Source organism: Stegodyphus dumicola, chromosome 3 (assembly GCF_044657685.1).
Source record: "Stegodyphus dumicola isolate Sdum_Otavi_A_Nest chromosome 3, ASM4465768v1".
Taxonomy (NCBI): Eukaryota; Metazoa; Arthropoda; class Arachnida; order Araneae; family Eresidae; genus Stegodyphus; species Stegodyphus dumicola.
Genome location: NC_140770.1, coordinates 44,013,510 through 44,041,429, shown reverse-complemented (window position 1 = coordinate 44,041,429; position 27,920 = coordinate 44,013,510). Strand labels below are relative to the sequence as shown.

The window sequence follows — 27,920 nt, the reverse complement described above, 5'->3', positions numbered from 1 at the left end:
TAAAACCTTCTTTTGCGATAAAATTCTCAAGTTGTAGAGACATTAGGATTATTTGTGAAGAAGGAAAGATGAAAAATTAGCAACACCTAATCCGGGAATCGAACCGCGGACCTCTCAATTACGCTGTGAGCGTGCAGACCACTACACCACGAAGGGTCAGCAGGAAATACCTTATAAAGTTTACTTCAAGAAGTTCTTTAAAATATTATATAATTTGAGTCTGGCGTCGACGCAGGAAAATCTGTGAAGCTATTGGCTAGGATCTATACATAGGCAGTCTCGGCCACGGGGGTATATAAATTAACGAGCTCTCCTGTTCCAGAATTCGTACCCCTTTCTACATCTCAGCTCCCTGCACCGCCCAGCTCAAGTTTCCTTTTTACATCTCAGCTTCCTGCACAAACCTACCTCAAGTATTTCTCTACTTTCAGCTCTCTTAGTAGCATCTAAATCAAGACAGCAGGAACACAGAACGTAATTACTGTGTGCTAATCGCGGCTTAGAGAGGAACTCGGAACTTCCAAAATTCGAGGACGAACGTTTCATTACGCTCAAATCCAGGGGGTTGGCCTAAGACCTAGAGCTGATGCCACCAGTAGCTCGGTCGGGCGGACCCACTGTTTAATGAATGGAAACCGGAAGCAAACAGATTGAAAAGGAATGCTAAGAGCTACTTCAAATTACATTTAGTATTTTACCCTATCTCTTTCATCTTACGCGTATATACACATATACACATGCGCGCACACACACATAAATATATATATGCATATAATTTGGAATTAAAGATTAAAATTTTAATCAAACACAAAAGCAGCTGAGATCATGTCTTTACTTTTAGCCAAAGCTCATTTCCGCAAACTTCAGTTTTATTAATGGGTTTCAATTTACAATTTCCATAATAATGAAAATTTAAGATTGCAACCAAATTCATTTAATAATATATATATATCTATATATATAGAGAGAGAGAGAGAGAGATATATATATATATATAAGTCGTCGAAAATAAACGGGTTCAAAAACTTCACAGTTTGAAGACATTGTCGTCGAAAATATCGTGGTAAAAATAAAACACCTACATATCATCGCATGCCGATAACATCGCACACATGCGTTTTTCAGGTTTTAAAAGTTATAAATGCATATTCGCATAAAGCTTTTGAAGCGCAAGAAATATTAACGACACCTTAAGAATAAACGGAAACAAAACAAAATATGATTTTCACCAGAACAGTATCAGATTAACAAAGAAAGTAATTTGATAATTAACTAAGCAATTTTTATAGAGCTCATACAGTTATTTATCTTCCTTTTTCTAAACTTTTTAGGATGTATTTTTCCTGAAAAATTATGAGTAAAACTTTATAAAAAAGATTAATTTATTAACGACCTATATTAATTAACTATGTAAATTTAAAGTTCTGTTAAGTGTTAAAAGCTGCATTAAGTTTCTACTCATTTTCAATTTTTAAATGCTTAAGTTTCCTTCTTACTTTTTTTCAGAAAAAGTTATTATTTGATTCAAAAATATGAAATATACAGGTAAACATATTCCAGTTTCCTTCTTGCGCTCCCAAATCATTATGCAAAAATGCGTTTACAGCTTTTAAAACCTGAAAAACGCATGTGTGCGATGTTATCGTCATGCGATGATTTGTAGGTACTTTATTTTTTATCACGATTTTTCGACGACGATATTTTAAACTGAGAAGCATTTGAATCGCTTCATTTTCGAGGGCGATATTTTGTAACAAGATATTTTACAACTGCGATGTTTTTTCTTTGCTTTTTCCCCCCCCCTACGATGTTTTGTACTACGACGTTTTCGCCTTGCGTTGTTTTCTCCGCGAAAGTTTTCGTGCGCGATGTTTTCGGCAGACACCCAATAACAAACTCTACATTTAAATATAAGGTGTAATAAAACTAATGTTAGATTCGAAAAAGAAATAGTGAAAATCTAGCCATATTGCCTGTATAATAAAAAAAAAAAAGTTTGTGCAAAATAATGGAAAACGCTATGCTTAAAAATATTTAGCTGTTCCAATCGTACGATTATTTTTCATATGTAAAGCCCTAAATTTTAAATGTTGTTTGCAAGCCTTAGTTCACTATAAAGAAAATTGTTTAACTTTATCGAATTCTAAATAGATCATTCTGCTGCTATCCGCCTCATTAATGTATTTGTAAATTATTACGAACACTCAAACTAACTAAGTTCATGAATGTATACAACATTCTTGGCAAACTATTACTTGCGAGACACACTTCTGAGACCGTTTTGTGTTATTTTGATTATGACAGCTCTCGCATGGATCTGACCCCGGATTGAAAGTTCAAGTATTCAGCAAACTTATCGCTCAGCTACTGAGGATACACATTGTTGTAAGAAGAAAACTTACTGAAAGAACCACAGAGACTTGAATTTAAAAGATTATTATTGCGTCAAAAGGAAATAATACTACGATAAAAATATTTTTGAGAGTAATGTGCATCTACAGAATAATTCAGTTTCGACACATACGAGCAGAATATTTACTGCAGAGCTTCTATTTCAAAAACTTTTGCTTTACAAACGAATGCAAAATGGAGACTACATGGATACCAGGAATATAAAACGAGAAATGCTCAGCGTAGAAATAAATAGTGTTTCCTCTTGAGTCAGCCTTCATGCTATTCCTCACTTGAGAGCAAGTTGTGTTTACGGAACACTAGCTGAAGGTAATTATCCAAACTCTCAGCCTTCTACAGATACAGGTATGAGTGGGCGGACCATTAGAAATTCATCATTGGTCGTACACGTATAATCCCATCACATTAACTGCGTAGTTGACCCTAATTTTGATGGAGAACAACCCGAAAGACGGTCCGAGTGTCTCCCACTTTTCTTCTCCTATTACCAACCACTAGAGTCTTTCGGCTTGCCGTGTATTTGAAGTGTCATCTTGCTGCACAGACACTGTACTCTTACAAACATCCATGCCTTGAAGTGAAATCCTGAAACATCGCAACTGTCACTAATTAAATTTCAACGTCATGCTTGCAGAACACTCTAGAACTTTCTGAGAAGGAAAATTGTCCAGCTATTTTTTAACAAAATTACCTACCTGCTTAGTCGAACTTTATCACAGGCATGAAAACTAGCTTTTAAATGAAGAAACACGAAGACCATGCTGAAGAAAATTAAATTGCCAGTTCAGCGTGGGACGAAAAGTTACCAGACGTATCTTGCAGCTTTCATTCAAGCGTTCGAGTATGACACTAAAGAGGGACAAGAGAGAGGGAACCTGAAAACTGGTCTATTTTACACTCTTTTTAGACAAATTCCGTCGCCACAATCGAAAATGAGTTTCATCCGGTGAATAAGGGGACCATGGAAGAATCTAAACCTGTTGTGCCCTAAAGAAGGCTGTTTCAGTTTGAGAAAAGTGTGCACGGGCATTATCCAGCAGAAATACAGTGCTCGGAATGCGTCCAAGAATGGGAAGGACCTCTGGCTCCACAACTTTCCCTATGTAGCGAACACTGTTGAAGTTTTCCGCTATCTGCACTAGAAGAGACCTACAATTATACCCAATAGCGCTCCACACCCTGATGCCAGGCATTTGTACGCTATGGCGCTAGATAACACACTGTGAGAGCAGATGTTCCCCTCTGTAAAGTTTGACGCGTACTCTTCCATCATTGTACTCCAGACTGCAGCGAGATTCATCGGAGCCACAGAGCACGGTATACACTGTGTTGCCATGCCCACTGAAGTCGGAGGCGTCTGTCATTCAGCGGCAGGGAAGTCCTGCGTAGAGGAATCCTTACAGTCACTTCATGCTGCAGTAGACCACGACGAACCGTGAAGTTAGACAACACAGCACCTGTAGCCATGTTCCAACGTTGTGCTAACACACGAGAGGATGCTTAACGATCCGTCACAGCCATGCAGAATAGGTGTGTGTGTCTTCCTGTACCGTTGTGCTATTATATACCCCACTGCCACGATTTCGCCTTGTTTGGTCCTCTATCCATTTCTTTCAAACACGCATGTTTGTTGTAGAATTGCGCTGCGTGCGGGCTACGACTGGCGCGATACGAAAATCCACCCTCTAGCATACTGACGATGCGGCCTTTTCGAACTCCTTTATTTGTTGGTGTGGCACCCTCCGCTGTTGGCGAGGCATATTGACCACTAATTAAACATTCACAGCAGACAGAGAACGATAAACAGATTTCAAAGCAGCTTTTGCTGTCCTTTATATACATGGAACAAACGGCCGTTTCTTATTCCACCTACATGCAATTGCGTTGTAATTCTAATCATTTGCATGCCTTTATATTTCCTGTAAGTTTGGTTCAATTTGCATAATTCCTTCAAAATTTAAATAAGCAAATCTAGTTCAGAAAAGCAGCTAAAGATTCCTGCACAACTCCCTACATTGCATACCTTTATTTACGCCATTTTGTTTCAGATACACATGTCATGTGTAAGGAATATTTTTGAAGCTTTCTTTTAGGTAGCATAACTTGTAAAAATGCATATAAATAAATTAGCTTTGTTAATGCATGTATAAATGCATATATATACTTGTATAAATGCATATAAATGAATTATGTAATGACACACCATACTGAAGTTAATGGATAAGTTTGAGGTGAACTAAGAATTAAGCCCAAATGAAATAATATACAGTTTGCACAACTGATATGTTACTTAGCCCAAATGAAATAGTATACAGTTTTGTTTTCTGGAGTTATAAAATCCATTCTCAAAATTCTTTTGGTAAAATTGAAATTAGTATCGCATATACTTTTGTTGCTGTTTATATTATTTTGTCCAAGTTCAACGATCTAATGATTTACTGATTTTGATGAGCGATTGTTGTAATTTCAGTTTAATTTCGAATGATACCATTTTTGAAACATGATTTATCAATGGCTTTGTATCAATTGCCTTCAATAAGCAATTGTATCCTGCAAATAGCATAAAAATGTTTTTTCATTTTTAAATTTAATGTTGCATACATGCATCTTTTCACTCATATTTCATATTTAAGATTTATATGAAACTTTTACTTTCATTTAAAAATGAATTTAGAAAAGTCAAGAAAGATAAAAAAACGCTGTTAGGACACACTTGGTTTAATCTTATGCATCCCGTCTCTTTAGGGAGAATACTAATAGTTTCCCCCTCCATTGCCTCTATTTTTTCCAGTTTCATTTCTGGTTCCTTTTGATATCCTGATAATATTTTTCTTTTCGATAGATTCATCAGAGCTACCGAGAAGCTTTGTAACTTTAAATCTTTTAGTTTTCTCCTTTTGAAAAAACATCTCTCGGATTATTTAGTCACGTGTTTTTTACAGCTTGTCTCATTATATTATGGCTCTCTTTTATTGTATTACGCAGAAACGTCTGAAAGAAGCACCAGAGCATGAAATAGTTTTACTCTTACTTGAAAAAAACTTCGTTGAGTTCACCTTCACGAATGATCCGACGCTTTTATTGTATAAAGTCAGCATTGCTAATGTTACCATTTCGACTGCTTTTAGCCTGTGTTTTGAAAAGTTTTCAAAACACAAGCTCTTGCAGTTCCTGATGTTTGGAAGATAATTCATTAATCTGTTTTTGGTTCAAGATGATTTTTTTTGGCAGTATCCTTTCGGCTGCCTATAGTAAATGCTATTATCGGTAATAAAATCTATTATGAGTTATCTTCGCTTCCCTTTGAAAATCGTGTCACCGGTGGCCGAGCGATAAAGCTGTTGAACACTGGTAGTTTGACCCGAGTTCAAATTCCGGTGAACGGGCTAACTGTTGCGTAGGTACTTTCGTGTTTTTTCCCATGTCTAACGCAAATACAAACCACTTTCCCGTAGGAAGTCCGCTACTAGAACTCCCTTCCGTAAAGCAGATAATCCTCGTCTGTTTGACGTAACCAAACTATCACTATGAAAATCATAAAGTAATCAAATCGTTGAAGAAAATCGATTAAATCCATTTCTTTTGCGATGAGGTTAATTTATCTTTCATTCTTATTCTGAAACCAATAAAAATTTTCTTAAATCCTTATTTCTAATACTATATTATCATACATTTGGTAGAAGGAAACGACTGCTTTATATGAAAACAGGAGTTTAACAGAGTTTAATACTCTTTGAAACTATGTTTATTTTAATTCAAAGCATTACTAGCACATTTTGAATAAAATATAACTTGGAAAACGAAACTTCAGGCATCTCTGCCCTTAACTGCGTTGAAAATTCCTCTTATAATAAATATTTAATGCGCATATTTCAACCTAGTTTCAAAACTAATGCATAATAAACGGTATTTTCTTGTTTAGATTTAGACAGAGAGAAGTGCGTTTCTGTAATCTAAGCAATTTAAATCCTTGCTTACAGTGGCAATGTCACAATTATAAGGTTTGCACTTAAAATGCAAGTTATTAGAACTTGCAATCAACTTTTATGTACTGCAGTTCCACCAGAGACGGATAAAAAAGGGAAAAAAGTAAAAAATAAAAAATGGACAGTACTTATTATTAAGCATATTTACATAAGTGGATAAACTAATTGTACAACTTTTAAAATATTTTACTTCAAAGTATTGACCAAAACAGTGAAGTGTTGAAGGAACATTTGAATATTAAGTAGCATCTCGATTATTTGAGATGCGTGAAAATAGGTAACCATTAATAACTAAGATCTTGAATGAAACGGAGAATCATAACCATTTGAAATAAAACATTATAGATACAAAGAAGTTATCGAATTTATTTGGTGCATTATCTTTCTTCAATCTGTAACAGAATGTTCGCTCAAATGGCGACACTAAATTGCACCATGTGTTGTGCGCGCCTTCAACAATTAAAATAGTTACTGCTTACTTGTACTTGTTCTAATTCTATTTTGTTATTGCCTGATTATGTTCGAGCCAATTACACCCTTCAGAGATCGAATAGTACACTTGCTAACGCTCTAAACACTTGCTAACCAACGCGCTGAACAAACGCTCTAACTCTAAACTTCAAATCCCGGCGAAAGGGCTGACTGCATCGAAATTTTTGTGGTTTTCCTCATGTGTAACGTAAATATGAGCTAGATTAACTTAAAAAGTGACTTCTACAAAAGCATTCCTCCGTTTAAGTAAGTAGCACGTGAAATGCTTTGCCATAATCTAATAAATCCAATCCCATTAGCTGATCTGGCCAAAAGAGCGATGTAAATGTTATGTGTAAATTATAGTGTTCTTGATTTCATTATAAAGTATTTATCATAATTTAGTAATTTAGTAAAAGGGGTAGGAAAAAAAGCAAGTACGCATTTACACTTAGTTTTTTGGTACACTGTTTAATTAATATTTATCATACAAAATAGCTCTAAAAACCAAAATAAGTCTTTCTATTTTTATTGTCTAAGCAGTTTTTACCTCTAGATCTAATTAAAATTAATAGTTGTGTTTCAATATGTATGGTTTGGTACACAATGAAATCTAAAATAACACGTTAAAATGTTACTGAAAACTTTATAATATATTTAATTGTAGTTTAATCTTCTTTAGAAAAATGCTTTTATGGACAGCCTTGTTTGGTACAGGCAGAAATTAACCCAGCATCTCTATAGTACCATTAATACACTCAGATAACTGTTAAAGCTTCCACTCCAATTTTGAGGGAGAACACTGCGCTGGAGGAAGAGATCAGTGGTCTCCCATCCGTCTTCCCTTGCCATCAACCTCACGAGAGGACCTTCAGCTCGACGTGTATGTTATGTGCCATCTAGATATTTTGCGCTTAAAAACATTCATTCCTTCACCGGGATTCAAACTAAAGTCCAACAGCATGGGAATCAGTGTCACTAGCCACTATACCGGCTGGGGGGGGGCAGTTTTGTTTGGTAATTGTTCTTCACTTATTCGGTGCTATCACCTCAGCATAAAATAGTTAGTTTACCTGATTGTGGCAAAGCACTCGATGGCCATCTGTCTAAGGAGAAGAATGCCTTCGTGGAGGACTTTGTAAAGGAAAATGTCTCGCATGCACGTTAAACATGGGGAAAACCACGTAGACGCCCATGCGGCCAGGCCGTTCTAACTCCGGACCGAATTACAAATGTTTATAAAATATCCCAGTACCTCAAGATAAAAAAAAAAAATGTTCAAAAGTATTGTAAGTGTCTGCTGTTCATTATGAAAAATGCTCTTTCTATGACTTTTAAATCATCTGTATGAGAAAGAGTGTGAACTTTCTGCTCGTTGGGTATACAGTAGCATACGAAAAACAGTGTAATTCTGTAGTAAGTGAAATTTCGATGTAATGAGCTAAGATAATCAAGATTATTTCCTGCTAATTCAATGAAACCTTTCTAAATCAACCACCCAGGGTTTTAGATAATTTGATCTTTTGTATATATGTCCGTCTTAAGTAACGTAACAATAAGTGATTTTCTATGTTTTCACATATAGTGGTAGATTATAATAGGGATCATTCTGGGAAAGTTGTTGACATAAGACAATTCTTTATAATCTATTACTGAACATGCAACTTGGTATCATTGAATTCTAGAACCTTTTCAAAATTATCATTTCAGTTTAAAGGTATTTAAATACAAAGCATGTGCACAGAAGATTACTGTAATGTCTTAAGTAAATACTCAGTTTCGGAATTTCTGCTTTCCTTTATGATTTAACGGAGAATAATTATATGTCATGCTTGGATAAATATTTTTATATCTATCTAATGCTATTTAATTATAGTTATATAAATTAATTGATTAATTACAAATTTTAAAAAATTATCTGAATCCTGAAAACGAATATTGCAATGGTTATTTACACACAAACCTCAAAAGAAGCTTTTAGTATGCTCAGAAATGAATGTTAGCAGCTAAATACGCTATAACACCACCTAAGTTTTTTTAACAGAAAACTACAGATTTCCAAAACTTCTAAAAGCCTTGGAAGAAATATTCGTGCTAATTATGCTTAAAGATTTATAAAAGTGGAACTGAATTCAACCTATAATTCATTGATGAAGTGACTCTTGAAACTAAATTTAGTTTTTCAACGCTAATAGGCTATTAAATTATGGCTCTTCCAATAGCTAGATGAATGTGCTGATCCCTTTCATCAAGCCAACACACATAGGAGAGGGATAATTTAATACCAATCATTTATTTTAAATTACATTAAAGTTTTGTATGAAAACATATAATCACGACTATAGTTCATTTCAAACAACTAAAAACAAGCATAAATGAATAAATGCGAGAAAATTCTTTTTCTTACTTGTAGGCATAATCAAAACGGCGAAAGAAGCTTTCTGCATGCAAGAGTACTGGTAACTTTTCTAAAGTTTCTAATCTTTCTATTTCAATATATATAAATTCAGTGGAAATTACTATATATTTGACTAAAATATACGTTGAAAAAAAAGGTAAGTTGTCTAGGTTTGTTTATCTTTAAAATGATTAAATAAATACTTACTCGTGGAAACTGGGAGACTAAGAGCCATTACTGCAAGCTTTGATCTATTTTTTAAAATCGAAAAATTGTAGTTTTTTCCTGATTATCTTGTTTACTTTTCTTTTTTAAGTGCAATAAAAAATATTGCTTGCACAAATGTTCTCAATAGTATTTTGAATATTACTCATAGTCGCTTGTCTTCCCTATGTGGCTATGAGGTATCTTATATCACATGCCTATAAACATTTGAACTGAATAAGGAAGATTTCCTGGCTAAGCTTTATACTTTTTTTACTGTTTATAGTTGAGAATAAATATCGTAACTGAAAATAAAAATAGTTTTTCTCCGAATATTTATTATCAAAATGGTAAAATAAAAAAAACCTTTCCAGAGTTATGAAAATATGCTAATTGTTTTTCTGTTCTAAAAGAGACTTTTTTTTTACCCAATCTAATATACTACAATACAAAATATAAGCAGTTTTATTTGAATCTGAAGTAATACATCAAAATGGTAAAAGGAAAATGGTCTTGATTTTACCTAACATATTAAAACTCCAAAGAATACGTTCAAGGAAGTGCATAAGATGTAAGTAAATGTTTCCAAACAAATAAAAATTAAGTAAATCTATTTGCGTCTGAAACATGGACAGAATGAAAAGAACGACTGGAAATCGCATTAACAAATAATTAATTAAGGTATAAACACGCAATGATTAGGAAAATCTTCAGTAAAAGTGCCAATCATTGAAGCATGTGCCTACTATGCGTATTGAAAATTATGAAGTCAATTGAATTTCCTTGACAAAACTACGAATTAGTTTTACATAAAAGTTCATTTGAATTGCATAACGTAATAAAATAAAAACTAGAGTGAAAAGGCCTTGAGCTGCTTTGTAAATGCCAGTATGGAACATCATTTTGTTACAAGAAATCGTGAAACGGATAAGGAAAGGTGAAAAGTTACATGATGTAATAAATCTAAATACGAAGCGCTTTATAAGGTTATTTTCTCCCTTATTTCCGCGTGTCGTCGTGGACATCATTGGAAGCATACTCGACGCGTATTCGAGAGATCCAGGGTTCGAGTCCCGGCGAAGGCAATGCACATTTAACATGTCTCGTGGTTCAAGAAAATTCTAATGATTCTACAGTGGCGCCCGAAATAATTGCTTTTGGTGACTGGGTCTCATCATCCCCAGTGGTCCTTTAAAAGGGAGAGTATATAATGTATTTTCTCCCTTCTTTCGGCAAGCATTCGTCATGTAATTGAAAGCATACTCGACGGTGTTTTAGAGGTCCAGGTTCGAATCCTGGCGATGGTTATAGCACATTTTTCATGCTTCCTGCTTTAAAAAATCCTAATGACTCTCCTAGAGGCGTCTGAACTAAAATGTAAATGTGGTGGACGATAATTCGTCACCACCAGGAATAGGCGACTGGGTCCCTTAATCCCTAGTCGCCCTTTAAAAGGAGAGTATATAAGGTGGTGGTTAACGGGCGCTGCCCGCCAGCCCTTCCTAGCCAACCTTATGGTGGATGGCCTTTCAACAACAAATGATGAAACAAGAGAACCGGCAGCACTCCTCAAAAAAGAATTAAATTGTCTCGTAAATCTATCAGCAATCAGATAAATTAAAGCCACGGTAAAAACCAAGCTCGGATCTTGAGCAACAAAAAAAAATGTTATAAACAAAACAGAACAAGCCGAAAATCCACACACAGACACCAGACATAAATATTCGCACAAAAACAAACAGACTAAATTAATAAATAAAACGGTTAGACACCAAAGAGAACACAACACATAATATGACCAATCCACTCCATACATAAACCTCGATGCACAGCGTATTTCTCTAGCCTTCTTGGTATGCCTTCGTGGTGTGGCGGTCTGCACGCTGGGCGTGTATTCCAGAGGTCCGCGGTTCGAAGGCATTGCATATTTTTATCTCTCCTGCTTCCGAAATATACATAATAGCTCTACAAACGTTAATTCAAATTTATCTAATTAATTCACGTTATTCTATCTATTTAATTCAATGTTAATTCTATCTAAGAAAACTTATAAATTTCCTGTATATCCAACAAGCAATACGTATAATCAGCTGTTAAATTTTAATTCAATCCTCTGTTTTAATAATACTTTTGTTTTTATTAATAATTTTCATGATTTCTTCAGCATATCTGATTATCTTCTCAATTTTCTGTTTTTTCAGTAAAGTTTCAAAATCTCCATACCTTTCCCGCACTTCTACGGTTAAAGAGCAGCTCTCAACGAAGCGGAAGGCATCTCTGCAACTATTACAAATTTGACAGATTTCATTCTTACAGATGGAATTTACTAAGATACTTAGGAAATCTTCCGTGTCCTGATAGGATTTGACTTAAGACTATGCTGTTGTAAATCTTAATATTTTCTTTATATGTATATAATTCTAAGATATATATCTCGACGAATTTTCCATTTATTTAAAATAAGTTTTCCATCAGAGTCACTGATTTCTTTCTAGTTCTAACTTTGCAACTCGTAACGCTCATTTCCATCACCCCGGACGGCCTCTTTGGCTACCGCATCCTTCCTCGCATTACCATGAATACCAGCATGAGCCTTAACCCAATAAAAATATAAATTATGTTTTTTCCTAATTTTAAGTATATAAGGAGTATATAAGGTATTTTCTTCCTTCTTAACCGTGTGCCTTCATGGTGTAATTGAAAGCATATTCGAGGTGTATTCTAGAGCTCCAGAATCCAGCGATGACACTGAATATTTTTGATAGCTCCAGCATAAAAAAAAATAAATAAATAAAAAGCTCTAAAGCCTCTAAAACTTGTTTTCATAAATGTAAATTAGAAAATCATATGAATCTAGCTAAAAGTTTTCAACGGAACCTCGAAACTCTTTTTCTGACAGAAAATTTTGTTAATTCTGGTAATTCTTTCTGCAATGAGACGAAAGCTCAAGAAATTCGATTTTATTTAACACTAAATAGCTTATTCAGACTTCATTAAGCAAATCGGGCGGTGTAGATATTGCCAGAGGCTGGCTATTAATCAGAGATTAAGGGTTTGAATTTGAACCCGCATATGAATGGGTCTATGACCTGCGGTATACTCTGAGAAACGTTTCTGGTAAAGATATTGCTAAAAGATAGATGAATTTTTCCATTTTCAACGAATTAATTTTTTTTAATAAGGGACCGATCGTGGAAGGGGAGGGACTTCATTAAGCGATAATTATCACTAACCTTCTTATGAAGTAGAACTAAAACAGTAATACTAATTCAGGCATCCTTTACAGGTAGAAATCTCAAATACAAATTATTTAATCGAAATTATCACTTTAATAAGAAATGTAAAGAAAAGATAAAACATGCTGCAGATTTTTCAACAACTTACAATTCCAAGATACTAAAACAGTCGTTATAATAGTACAGACTGATGTAGGCAAATTCTTATTATATGAATCAAAGAGGCAGTGTAAAAATAGAATTAGGTTCTAAAAATTAAAATACAGGAATAAACGTGTTTCATTTTGTAGCTAAAAGCAATATGTGTATGAAGGCAATAGTTGATCAAACGTATTAGATATTAATTTTGCATAAATTTTCTTCATCTTTTCTGAACTAAAATGTTTTCATTTCAGAAAAATAACCTCATCTTCTGAGTATCTGCTACTTTTCATTGTTTGATTTTAGAAAAAAAAATCTCTAAAAATGTCGCTGCATGGAACTACATAATTCATGGAGCTATTAAAATTCTCTTTTAAATTGTGTGTTCTTTTCTCTGAAAAGATGCTTTTAGAAAATGTAACTTCACCGTTCTGCTAAGTGAGGGTACAATTAACTGTTTTTTCTTTCTTTCTCTGATCTGTTTAATTTTTTCCTGATGATTTTTTTTCTTAATTTTATTCTATTTTAATATGCTTTGCTGCTGAGGTTTTGCCATAGGTAATGGGAACTTCTTTGACTCTTGCCTGAGCTTTCTTAAGAGCGGAATATTGTTTAGAATTGTCTTGCGCTTGAAATATTTTCTTCAGTTAATGAACTGCCTTTGCGCGAAACCGCGTTGCCAAAGAGTGTAATATTATATGAGCACTGCTCTTTTGTACCTTTGATCAATCCTTTTTTATGTGAAAACGTTACTGCTAATAGCATTTCTCTACAGCAATTGCTTTCACAATGGATTAAAAGTACACTATATTTTTTAGATCCTGTTGTTTAAGAAGAATTCACAAGAATACTGTAACTTTTGCAAATGCTACAAAAAATTTAAGCTCAATATTAGGAAATACATCTAAAATAAAAGCTGGCATCCTAACTTCTCGTAGATTCATTTTTCACTTGATTACATTATTAACGACAAATAATGAAAAGGAATAACGTATCTGAAATTTCGAATTTAATTCGAAGATCAGTTCCTAAAAATAAATTAACATGTTTTGTTCAAAGCCTTGTATTTAAAAAAAGACCTCTACAATGCTAGTTTTTATATGAAGCCATTGATTATAAACTAATGCTATTCATAATGTGGATCCCATATCGTAGTTCCAGAAATGACAGTCGCGTATCACGATACAGAAACCTAGACAACTAAAACCTCTCAGACTTTCTTCGTATGATTCTAATCGCTAATTTTAATCTCCCCATTGCCTTGATTATCATTCAGCAGCTCATGGTTGAAGCACCCTATCGAATCTACAATCTCGTCTGTACCTCAGTACAATAAATCAAGTACCACGAGCATAATACAAACGAAAGAGTTCAATTTAATCTTGATGGATTCTCGATTTTAATTCATTTATAAGACTAACTAAACCATATCGGAATTATTGTCTTGTGTGTCTTGTGATGATCTGGTAAACATTTAACGGTCGTATCGGTAAAGAATTCAACAGATTCGCTTCGAAGTCATGATTATACTTTTGGCCTTAAGATGCAGCATTCATTTTCTATTCAATAGACCTTCATTTAACTCAAACGATCAATAAAATAAAGTTACATATGCAACAGTGGCTCACCTACCAGTTTCACTGTGAGATGGCGCCTTAAGACAGCGAGATTAACGACCGAACATAACCGATTACCGCACGGTTCTTTGGATTATGGATATTTCTCTTTATATATGATGCTGATAATACCTAAATTTATAAAATACTTTTCAATATTAATTTCTTTTAATTCTAAGCATTGATTTATGTTACAGCTTCTATGCAGATCAGATGGGGTAAACATCGACTTGTTTCATGCGACGGTCTACATCTTTGGCGTCACATATTTTTGACATGTGGAAGGGTTATCTCTATTTTTCTATTTTTGAAATCACTATTCCTTAAATTCAGAAGCAAATTCTGATCTTGGAACATTTCGTTTCTTAACTCTAAGGATAGGAGAAAAAATTATGCAGAAGGGCTTCCAGAATTTTTAATTTGAATGCAATTTGCCTTTCAGGTAAACCATATTCCGCAAATATAAAAGTAAAGCGTTTCATTAAATCAATCTTCAAGACAGCTTTTGAATACATACATATTTTAAAAGTATTATTAATCTACAGATGTTGTAAGATGCTTGATTTTTAATTACAAATCATATTTTTTTTGGTCTGGTGTTGGTATTAAGATACTTTACAATTTAAGTGAAGTAAGTTTTTACATTTGAAAATGAAAATACTGGCATTTTATGTTTTATATTCCTATTATTTTGAAAAATATAACTTTGTTATAAATATTATGTCATGAAGTTTTAAATTTTGTACCACTATTTCGGGAGAGATAACCTATATGAGCTTACAACGCAGAGTTTAACATGAATATTATATATATTTAGAAAAAATGTACAGCCTAACACATATCATTTGTGAAATATCGTAAGAAAGCTGAAGCAAATAAACTAATTAAAATATTTATTTATTGTTTAATCCTTCAATTGCCAATAAAGCTTTGTGACTTACGTTAATATTTTCTGACGTCACAAATACATAAAAATAAGCCTTTCAAGACACTCTTTATTGCCATTGTTTACTTTCATAGTACTAGATTGGCTCTGGTATTATCAAACGAGTTTTTGGCATTAGACGATTAAATTTAAATATAGACATATTACCATTCAGGTAAGTAACAGTAATTAAAACATGCTTCGGTAATTAATATGACCTCTAAATCTAATTACAATCCAGATCTCAGTGATATACAAAAAAAAGCAAAATTTAGTAACTTCTAGACACGATATATGAAATAAACAAAGATCTTATTCTCTGTCTCCTGATAAAATAAATTCCAATTTCTCTAAATTCTCATCCAAACGTACTCCAGTAAGCTAACTTAAATTTACTTAGCGATTTAGATTCGACAAATTTCGCAACTGGAATTACTGATTTGGGATTTGGAAGTGACGTTCCGAGACATATATATATTTGATTATGAAGCACTGAATAATCAGATCAAATATTGGCGAGACGAGTATTTACACGTTACTGTAACTGAATGTACTTTACTAATAAATTATCCTCTTTTCTTTTACATTCATTTAATTCGCTAGTTCCGTAATGAGTACTACGATTCTAGAAAATAAAAACGTTATGATAGGAGATACCAACCTACAATTTTAATTTAGTGAAATATAGGTCATACAGATTGTATAATCTGACAACGCTAATGAAAGTTTTAGCTTAAAGTAATGAAATTGATATGATATGTGAATCGATCTATCAATCCTATTTTTCCAAAAATTGGACTTCTGTTTGAAAATCACATTCAATTGAGACTCACGAACCATGTAAAAACTGGATCTCATCACCAATCTAAGAGAGAGACAGAATTGCAGTTGAATTTCAAAAACTTGAATTTTAACATGGGGTGTTTTTCCAAATAAAGGCGAAATTACTTTTCTTCCAATTCCCCCCTTCTATAAGCATAATAAAATATCATTCCCATATTGGGAAGGTACTACTTCAAATCTCCTTTGTAAATTCATATATGCTAAGTAATTTGCTACCCGTAGTTTTCTTGATCATTAAGTCAACCTCGCAAGCAATTTAAGGTTTATCTGTCCACACAGTAAAATGGTTAGTGACACTAGTTGCCGTACCGATGGATCTGAATTCGAATCACGCAGATGTTTGTAACCGTATAGTGTTTGTGCAGTAACGGGGCACTCAAAATATAAGGCGAGCCTCGAGACCCCTCGAGTGGTTGCTGGTAGTGTAAAAGAGGTGAGACATTCTCGGGCCGCCCCCAGGGAGCTCTCCCATACAAATCGGGGCGGAGAAGCACATCTAATGCGATGGGACTATACAAGCACAACTTAAGGTGAAAATCTGGTGCCCGCCCACTTACACCTGGACCTGTCTTAACGTTTTTAATAAACTTCTCCCCTTAAAGAAAATGTGCCTGAAAATTCAAGAGATTTGATCATGCATTTTATTTCGCTTAAATAAATTTAAGAACAAAACATAAAACCCTTACTTTTAAATTTATTTTTCCATGAATGGAGAAAAGGTATATGAGAAATACCTATATCGGTCTTCATTTTTTCAAGGAATGCACTGTTACTTTTCGAAGTATGACTTGTCGCTTTGTCTGGATGAAGTTTCACGCTTTGAAAGTCACTGGGACAAAGAAATTAAATTTCTTCTGTAAATATCGCACATGAAACTTTCTCTTGACAGTACGCTGAGTTGATTGATTATAATACTTTTTTCTCACTCTTCTTATTTTTATTTTTCCATTGTAAGTGAATTAATCCTTACTGAGACTTTCTTTACATTGACGGAACCAAGTTTAGACATTTTTTTTCTCTTCGTCTATGATAATAAATAGACTTTTTTTGTTGCAGACATTTAGGCAAATCGATGCTTCATCAATGTTTCCATTTATCTCCGACTAAACAATTTTCACACGGTCTTCTATAAATTGTTCCGCTTTGAGCCACATGCCTCAGCTAAAGGTAGGGAGCGGTATATATTTAACTTTAAGTTGTAAATTTTGATTTATTGTTTTGTTTATTGCTTCTACAGATGTATTTGCAGGATTTTCAATTGATTTCTGCGTCTACGAATTTTCTGTTGTTACCAACGATTATAACTTTAGAGACATTAGAAATGGTATACACCTTTTTCAGGTTTTCATTTGGAGCCTTTTCTCCATGTTAATGGAGATGGTTTTTCCCTTTCCAATTAATAATGTTGATTATTTAACCGCGGCAAAGGCGGGAAAAACAACTTGACTACGGGGCTGTGGATTTAATTCCACGTACTTTCAAATAAGAGAACGTCGCCATTAAAAATGAAAAGAACATACAGTTAGAATTTTAAGTGTATTCTTGACTATGGAATTTTATTATCACTGCCTTAAAAGAGCAGGCGTTAAATACTCACTCTAAATCATTTAACTGATAGAGATATGATAATTTGTTCCTAAACCTGAGAAGGCGGTATGAGTTGGATGACTATCAGCTGAAGGATTTGTATATAGTGTAATTAATCAATTGTATATATTGTAAAAAGCTAATTGTCTTCAGACTCATGCTAAAAAAATGTTACTAATAAAATGGGCCTATTTCATGACTTTAGTCTGTCTAATAGCTCTTGGATAGTGAAAATTCCTTTTTTTCTTTCTTAAATTCTTAATCATTGCGACACGGCAATTAGCCAGAAATTAATTAATTTCCATTCACTAGTATTTTCAAAAAAAATCTTAACAGACAGTCTCACTCAAATAATAACTCCACATAATACATCCCTCAAGAATTCCGAGTCCCACCCACTACCATAAATTACTTCACCCAAGTCTTACCGACTGATATTATTCAAAGCCCTCACTGCCGCTAAGAATTTTCGGTCACCCAACACTTATGAGTCAGACACGAAGAGAACACTTTGCCAACTCCCCCACTAGAAAGAATATAAGATACTTAATACCTTTTCTGGCCTTTATATCTTCATGTACATTCACTGTTCTTATTATATATTATTTTTTATATTTTTTTATATTATTTTATATTGTCTTTGATTTGTTTTTACAAAGTTTGCATTATTTATCTTATTTTGTAATCTTCTATGTTTATTTCAACTTTACTTTGAATTCGATTTCATAATGACAGTTTCCAATGTTTAATTTTTACAAATAATATAGAACTCAAATGCATAAACATGAAGGTGTCGGGGACGGTTACTCGGGTTATTTCGGATTTCTCTACAGAAATTGCTTTTTACTCCAAATTGAATTGACTAAAGTGCTTCATAAGAATAAGTTCTTTGAGTATCAGCATTGGTTCATAATCCCTTCTATTCGCGGAGATATTTGGCCTGATTAGAATTGCCGGTTTGGTTTTAACTTATAACTCAAGTAAAAACGAAACACCTTCGTATTTACGTATTTTTATCAATTATTGTTCATTGAACGGGAGTTGGTTTGTTCCCCTTGAAAAGTCAACTAATTTACACAAGGATTACATGATGACAATGATTACATGTTTTTAATTTTCCTTTTACAATTGAAATTTTATTCTTCATGATGATTTAACTCTAGTCCCCGTTAAAACATTATTAACATTTTGCTTTCAAATTACTTCAAAACATCTTTCAAAATATAACTTACCAGTATGGATTCACTCTTTTAAACTAATTCTACTTTAATTAAACTTAGGAGATAACATAATCAATTAATCAATATTGTTTAGGAAACAAATTATCATTAACTAACTTTGCAGCAATTGCGCAAGTAGTAATAACTTGTTTTCGCACTAAATGAATTTAAGATCATACAACATTATATATATATATGTTTAAGTAAACAAGTTAATTGCTAGTAATAAACTGCCTAAAACTTGCGCTAGAGCTGCAAACTAATAATTTATATTCAAGTAGATTATTGAATATACCATTTCGTTTGAAAATGAAATAGTTAAGTTAGAATTCTATTGAAATGAATTTACTCATTAGCATATTTAAAATTGAATTATTAAAATGGAATAATTAAAAGCGAAAGTGCAACCAACAAACTAAGTAATTATCGCCATTGACCGGACATTTGTTGACTTTTCAAGGGGAACAAACAAATAATTTAATAAATTAATAGCAATAAACTAATTAACAATAATTAATTGATGCGAACGTGTTTCGTCTTTGTCTCAAGTAAGAATCAAGACTAAATAGCTGTTTAGTAAGACTGAGTTAAAATTATTGAAATTGCTAATTAAGAAGTAGTAAGAAATTGGCGGTTGAAATGCAATCTTCTAATCGGAATATATTATTATTATAAGAGGGAGTTTACGTACGTACAGACGTCACAAAGAAAATATCTTCTGAATCCGTTTTAAATATATTTTACGATCCGTTTTGGGAAAAAGAGTCCTTTATTCTGCCCGTATGTACGGATACAACGTAAAAATATCTTTCATAAGGATTCGAGAGAGGTTAAAATAGATATTTTCGTTGAACTATGATACAGGGAATTTTTCACTATTCTTCCTTTATGTCGTACAAGGAAATAATGAAAACACAAAACAAAAAACTGTACATTGCATTAAAATTCATTAACATTCTGAAATGAATACAGGTCATCTAATTTTTTACAGAACCACATGATTTCAGCCTATTTAGCGTGTTTCTGATGCAGTTAAAAAATTGAATTCATTGATTTCATTAAGTTTTAGTGCATCTTAAGAATCGAAGTGATTCTCGCCATTAATGAAAGCACTAACTTCTTCCTAAATTTAAAAAATGTATTTATACTCATATGTGCGCGGAACTCTTCCTGCTTAGAGCGCTATCGGCCTAAATGTCATTAAAACGAATTTTTATAGCTCACATTTTTTCTGTTCCCAGTTCACTACCATCTAGCGCTCAGAAGACAAGTGGTGAGCAATGTCCGAATCTTGATATCATTTTCAAATCTGCCCAAAGTTCACCGATCTCACGAGTAAATATAAATATTTTGGAATTACCAGTTGTAAAATTTGAAGAAGAAAATACTTTGCTAAAAGTTTACAATAGGGTGTCCCTTGGTTTTTGGCGAAATTCGTTTTTGACGCGAAGGTCGGCGCCAGAAAGGCATAATTTCAGTATGGCCGCTACACAAAACCAAAATAAGAAATCAAATAATTGCACAAACTCTGTGTCCATGTACACATCGATCTATTTTCACTTAAAAAAATCAGAGAATTTCACAAACTATGCACTGCGCACTGCTTTAACTTTGTACACATCAATCTATTTTCGTTTAAAAAAATCAGGAAACTAAAACAAAGTTAATACTATCATGGTAACTAAAAATGAGGTTTCATCGCCAAAATTTAACAAAATTTTGGCAATGGCACAAAAAACAAAGGGGCACCCAATTCTACACTAGAACCAATACTTTTACAAGAATGCATTTCTGATGAAAGAAATACATCGATAAAATATTTATTTTCAGCAACAGATATCCAACAAAAGTGAAAACTTTCCCTCTGGCGCATCAATTGCCCAGGTGAATATACTTTCACCTTGAAAATAATAACCTTACTCGTTTCACTACTTGACAACCAATAGTTCCGCACTAAAATTTCCAGGCACAGAATATAAAAATCTCGAAAATATTTAAATTTTTATTAGGTATACTTCAGAAAAGAACAATTATGAGTATAATTTTTTATGAAATGATTTATGAGAGATGGCATTAATCAGCTAACTAATCTGTGTATATCTGAATGGCACAGTAATTAACATTTATTATTCTATAAATGGTAACAGTTCTTTCGCATTATTCATCTTTACGCTTCTATCAAATGAAGGATTTCTGAAAGACCTGATAAATTTTGTCCAGATTTTACTGAGAAATGAAAATTAAAATACAAACATTTGTAAAAAGTACATAATGAGTTAAAATTTTTGAACTGATTGTGCATTCTCATAAGCCTTCAAGCAGGAATGAAGTGTATATAAATAGAGCAAATCAGCCTCAAATTTATAATATTTTTTAATTTGATGCAAGCTCACTTGATAGAATATTAATTTTTCTTACGACACTAGAGATTTTTTTAAATAAGGCCTTTTTAGATTAGGTCGTTTCTTAAGAAAACTCAGCAAAACTAAAACTTTAAACTGAAAACATCTTATGCAATAATCACAAATAACACTTGATTCCGATTAAACTAAAAAGTGATTCTAATATTTTCGGAAGTTATGTGAAATAACAGAATTTCAAATTAAATCGTTACATAATAATCATTATTATCAACTGAAAAGAAAATTTAAATAAATTATTTTGTCTGTAACTCGAACTCAAACAGAATTCTAGAATTTTCAGGTTTTTTTCATAAAAAAGGTTCTCAATTTCGATTTATAAAACTTAATATACCATATATTCATAATTCAGTATATAAACTCTCCTTTATTTAAATTTAAGACATATTAAAATACATTGGATTTTGATAACGTATTCTAATATTGAAAAAACTACTAACCTTCTCCTGGGATCTGAAACATATATGTCCCAAGCTTTCACTATATTAAATAAGGTTAAAAAAATTGTTTAATTGAGATTTAAAATTTGCTACTTTATACGAAGCATGAAATGGCAGGGCACGTTTATTTGTTTTTCTGTTACTTGTTGATTGAACATTTAAATAGTGCTTTAATACATAATAATTTAGTCTCTATAGTTCACAGGAAAAGGCTAATCTAATAATTAAGGGCTAAAAATTCCATTTTTTTCACATGCATACAAAACTAGCAGTTATTATGTTGATAAGATAAAAGCTGTTTCAATAATTAATTCAAATTACCATATTATAACAAATTGAGTAACTTTAATTTCCCGCGTCCTTAATAAGATGCTTAAACTATGTGATTAATATTTTAACTCTTATTTAAAGTTGTCATAGAATATACGTTTATGACAGAGCACATCTTTTTTTAAATTTCTAAATAATACTATGTAATTATATATAAATATCTTGAATTCACAAGTTTTATCGAAAGCAGAAAAAAATCCAAAGTAAGTTAATTAAATATTTAATGTGAAATGCATAAATATCTGATAACGATGCAACAATTCATAAAAAAGGGCAGTTTACAGCTAAATTCTTAATTTTAGAAAGAAAACAGCATGTTAATTCATTCTTATTTAATAATTTATTTTAAAAAATCATTTTAATTGTTAGCAAGTAGCACAAAGATCCATCAATCGCAATTTAACAATAAGGGTTGCCAAATTGTTTTTTTTTCCCCTAATCCAATTTATAGAAAACCGGAGTTTATTCAGATCGATTGCTATCAGAGGGATCATTAGTCTTTTTGGTGTGACTTTCAAGACTTTTATGCTTACTAAAATTATTTATATGAATTTATAATACAGTACAAATCTTTTAAATTATACCCTTCAATTTTTTTTTCATTTTTTGCTTGGTTATATTTGCAAAGGTACTGACTCCCGTAATAAAGACATTGAAACTTAGTATTTTAGTCTCCGAAAGATTTGTGCGTATGTAGCTAAATTGTATACAAAATTGAGATTTTCAGAAACCCGTTTGTCAGTAACCTCAGTCCCGACGTATGATTGATCATATAAATCCATCATGAAATGTTTTTTTCGTCCGCTTTCCTTGTCAAATAACTAGTTTTGTTAGTATTATCTAGCAGGATGTTTGTTCTCTTATGTATTCCCAGTGAAACCAACAGTATATAATACACGCTTGAATACTTTTTTTACACTATTCTGAGAGAGAGCAGATAGCATCATTGCTCTGAAGCAAATACGGTGATTATTTCTTTATATATAGAGAAATGATAAAAAAAGAATTGTACATCTTGCAAGCTGAATGTCTCGGATATCATTCCATTCGGGGCAGATGGCAGTCATAATACAAATCTAGAACTTACCGTGTTCAACCAACAAATGTTAAGCTTAAAACATTTGTTGAATGAGTTTTAAAAAAATTAACTTTTTGCTTTTTGCTAATATTTTCCCTTTAAACAGAAATTTAGTTTAGCACCCACTACGGAATCAATTACATGGTTTAAATGTAGTAGATTATGTGGGAGCAACCATCGTTGATTATCATCTTAGGAAATCTACGAAAAAAAATAAATTTTACGTTACAAATTATCTTAAATAACGCGCATTTTTGTTTGCGTGACATTAATATTAGCTCTATTAATGTACTGCTTATGTAGCCATCAGGAATCATTTTTAATTGAAATAACATAAAATTTTGTAAAATTTCAAAAAGGTTTCTGATAAAATTCTTCATTTGTTTTTGATTGTTAAAATTTATAAGGATCATTTTCACCATTTCATAAAAAGTTACATTTATTATTAGTGTGTTTATTGGTGCAAAAATCGTGTTTCTATAATATCCAGTTATAGGTTTTCTTTTCGATTGCGCCTTTCCTATAAATTTTGAAACATAGGATTATATAGTGTATGAAATTTAGAACTATTATTTTTGACGACAGAACGAAACGTAAATCACATTGCTAATTCTGTTAGAAATCTTTTTTTTTTCATTCGAACTAGACCTATCTGCGTTTCTACTTAGCGATATTAAGTATTTCATATAATTTTTATGATTTTTCCCCGTTCTTCTATTGGTATGCGATAACATCTGATAACATTGATGAAATATCCATTTAAGATTTCATAAAATGTTAAAGAGTTATTAGAGCTTTATATTAGTTCCATATTTTGCATGAATCTATCATTCAGAAGTTAATTTTCATTTTAAAATTTAAAACAAAATATCATGCATTAAATGGTTAAATACAAATTATCACGTCTAAACAACATAGTCGTATTTCATAACTTCAGAAAAATTGAAACTGATAATCATGAATAGAACCACTTACTTCAATTTAACGTATTCCAGTTACAACATACACACATTATTCTCCCACAGTGAAAACTGTACACATAATTAAAAAGTGATCATTCACCGTACGAAGTGATAAAAAATATTTCAAAAACTTTTCACTGTAAAATTTCAAATCGCACCGCTTCAAGATGCTCTGGCGGGAAGCCAAGCCGTTGAATCGGTCGTCAAGGTAACCAAGAAGAAACCATAACATTCCTCCGAAGGTGGATCTACTTTCTTTGTTAATACTCACGCTTTACATCGGTTAACACATGTGTGCACCGCTAACGATTTACTCACAAAGCACTAAACGCTGCTGCGCGTGGTGAAGAGAGTGAAAGCATTGCTTAGGAAACCCTCTGCTGCACTTCCAACAACTTCTGTAGATCGCTTCGAAACCGAGTTCTCCAGTCCGGTTTTTTTGCAGCGCAGCTTGTGGCTGGTCGCGTCTCCTTAAAATCGTCTAGTCTAAGTTCGAGGGGTCTTTCCCAAAGTAATTGTTCCTTTCACTCGTGCTACAGTGAGAGCTCGTACCAGTCCCGCTTCCTAAGCAGAGATAAGTCATCCCGAGTATGATCATTCGTAATACAAGCATGTACCGGAAATAAAATTCGTAATACAAGCATGTAATTGAGTTGGAAATCAGGTAATACTCATCATATCTACTTAACCAGCCAACGTTCCCAGTGCCCAACGTTTATAAAAAAAAATCGTCTAATTTTATTATTTCCAAATAGTCTTCATCTACAATAATTCGTACATTTTTCCAGTTTTATGTAATAACTCATTTATTTTCATTAATATCCGACCAGAATTGATTTTAAAAATTAGTTGTTTTAATTAAAAAAAACAAAGTTTTTGAAATTGTTATTACTAATAATCGTTTTTGGATATCTTTGATTTATTTAAAATTTATTGACATAGAAAATTTTAAGAATTTAAACTAACTAAATTCATATTCAAAATTATTGTCTGACGTAAGAATTTTCTTTAAATGCTCAAACGGGTGTTATTTAAATTAATTGTATAACATAATATTAATTATCTGAAGATCTTGCTTAATAGCTCATTTACTTTATTTAATTTTTTAATTTTTTAAATTACCTGTTTCAGCGAAAAAATAATTGAATTATTTATTATTTATAGTAAATATAGGTTTTCTGTGGTTTCCCATATTTTAACGTTGAAACCAAAAGGAAAAATTCAAACAAATTAAAACTCGAAAGAAAAAAATGAGCTAGTAGTTACTAAGCAGCAATCTAGAAATTATGTGCAGTACAAATACAGTGGAAGAGTATCTGTGAATCAAATGGAAAAAACCTCCCGCTTAATTTACGGAGTAACATAAGTATATGAAAAGGGTCGAAATGACAGAAGTTTCAGTTAGGCTTTGATTTTTGATTTAAAAGTCTAGCAGTGATAGAAATGAGAGTAAAGGTTTTGTTTGTATTATGTTCATAAAATACAAATGCCTCTCTCCTCCCAAAAAAAGGATAAAAGAGAGCTACATAAAATGTTTGTATTATATCATAACAGTTCCATTTTTAACTGGGTTGTTATGGAACAGAAAACATAAAAACAAAATCAAACTGCAGTTGAAGTCGGTGGATAATGATCAGAGACGGATTTACACTTAATAAGGCCCTATAGATATTTTAGATATAGGGCCCTTTATAAATCTGTTATTCTATGTTTTAATTTTTTTTGGAGGGGGGGGCAAGAAAGCGGGGGTCCTAAGCTATAGCCTGCGTAGCTTATATTTAAATCCTGCACTGATAATGGTCTTTATTGCAGATATGAGGTATTTGAATCTCAGCACCTGTCCCCAAAATATGAATTTTAAGGATATATGCATATGATATTGTTCATATGTTACTTCTACGGAAAATATATAAAATGTTATACGAAAAAATGAATTGATGCATCATTTTTGGAGATATCAATCGAATTCTAAAGGGATTGGAAAAGTACTTGTGAATTCAAAACATTATCTAAGTATCTACATCTGTTTCTGACATTTTTTAAAAGACAAAACACAGTCGATTTTTAACGGCATTTTGAAATTATACATCAGTTTATACTGTATATAATTATTTTTACCTTTGAAATTTTTATTCTGTAAAAAAATACAAAAGTAAAAAAGGGGGTGGAAAAAAACGCTAAAATGATCAAAAATTCAAAATTTGGTATTTTACTTAAATTTAAATTAATTTATCATTATTCTAATAAATTTGTAGATAAAAGGTTTTTCGTGCATTCGCAAAACAAATTCGTTTGTATTGCACATCAATGTGCAATAAAAATGATTTAATTTATGAAAGAATAATAATTAAATTCAAGTATTAGCATTAGATGCAAATATCAAGTCTTACAATCAAATATCAAAGTCGAAAAAAATAACAAAAAGAAAAAAACTACACAGAATTTTCTCCCTCAAAATACTTACACTTTCCCTTGGATTAATGAGTTTTGAAAAATAAAACACAAAAATACAATTAGAAAATTCTCGTCTGAGACTGAAGTCAACTGGTACATTATTAAAAAGAACTTTCAAAAGAACTCAAAACAAAATTCTCAAAAGAACTCAAAACAAAGCTTCCTTATCACTCTTACTGCATCCACTTTCCCTTTTGTTTGGGGAAATTATTGTCATTATCAGTCAATCAAAGGTTAATTAATTAATTTATGTGTCTTATAGAAATTTCCAATCTTTACAGAAAAAATTTAAAGGAACTTTGTCCCAAGAATTTTAATTTTTTAAATGAGACTTGGAAACAGTTGCTATTTTTTAAACCTGATTCCTGTCTACTTATTTTTTTTTAATATTTTACTACAGATGCGATTTAAAGGGATTATAAAATTAATATTACTTTGTAAGTGAAAGAAGAAAACCTGTAAGAATTAGCACATCTAGCTGCTGTTGAAAAGCTACGAGCATTCTTGAAGGCTTCGATATTATTCGGAAAGCGAAAGAAATGTTTGTTTTTCATTATGAAGCTTCTTCACCAGAAAAGGTTAAGAACTATTAAGGTCAACTTGTCATACGTTTCAGCGGCAACAAGTGTTTTTTTAGCCCAAAGGGGCAATTTTGCCCAGAAGGGCTATTAATTTAGTTTTGGCATTTTGCGTCATACACCATAAAATGGCGTTTCACTTTTCAGATTGTTGCCACTAAATATAACAGCAATGTATTATATTTAAAGAAATTAAATAATGAAGAATCTACATTATTATTATGTATCTTTCTCGCATTGTGAAAGAATAACTGTACCTAGAGACATCAAATTTTGAATAGCGTAGTCCTCCACTCGCATATGGGCATCTGAAAGCCCAAATTCTGAATTTGTTTTATTATCTATTTCATATTTTGTAAAACTTTAACGAATTTTTTATTAACAAAGTCAACGATTTTAAAGCGAGCATGGCAACACTCTATGGAAAAACGTTAAAAACTGCCTATCTCTATCACTCCCATTGAGCTATTTATAACCAGCTTTACCAGTTATGAATTATTTCAATCAAGTATCAAATTCTCGCTTTTCAGTCGAAGTAATTATTAAAGATCTCTCTACGAAACTAATTCTTAACAATGTATGTTAATGAATTTGAGGAATTATTCATTTAGTTAACCAT

General features: G+C 32.3%; 1 protein-coding gene across 1 annotated transcript in view; it reads right to left on the bottom strand.

The window, feature by feature from the left end:
• Positions 1-24,646, bottom strand: part of LOC118198837 (ankyrin repeat and fibronectin type-III domain-containing protein 1-like) — a 1,134,269-nt gene extending 1,109,623 nt beyond the window's left edge. The window contains exon 1 of the mRNA XM_085812822.1: positions 24,283-24,646. The gene's annotated coding sequence lies outside the window, so the exon portion shown is untranslated. The remainder of the gene's footprint in view (positions 1-24,282) is intronic.
• Between the last annotated feature and the right edge of the window lie 3,274 nt (positions 24,647-27,920).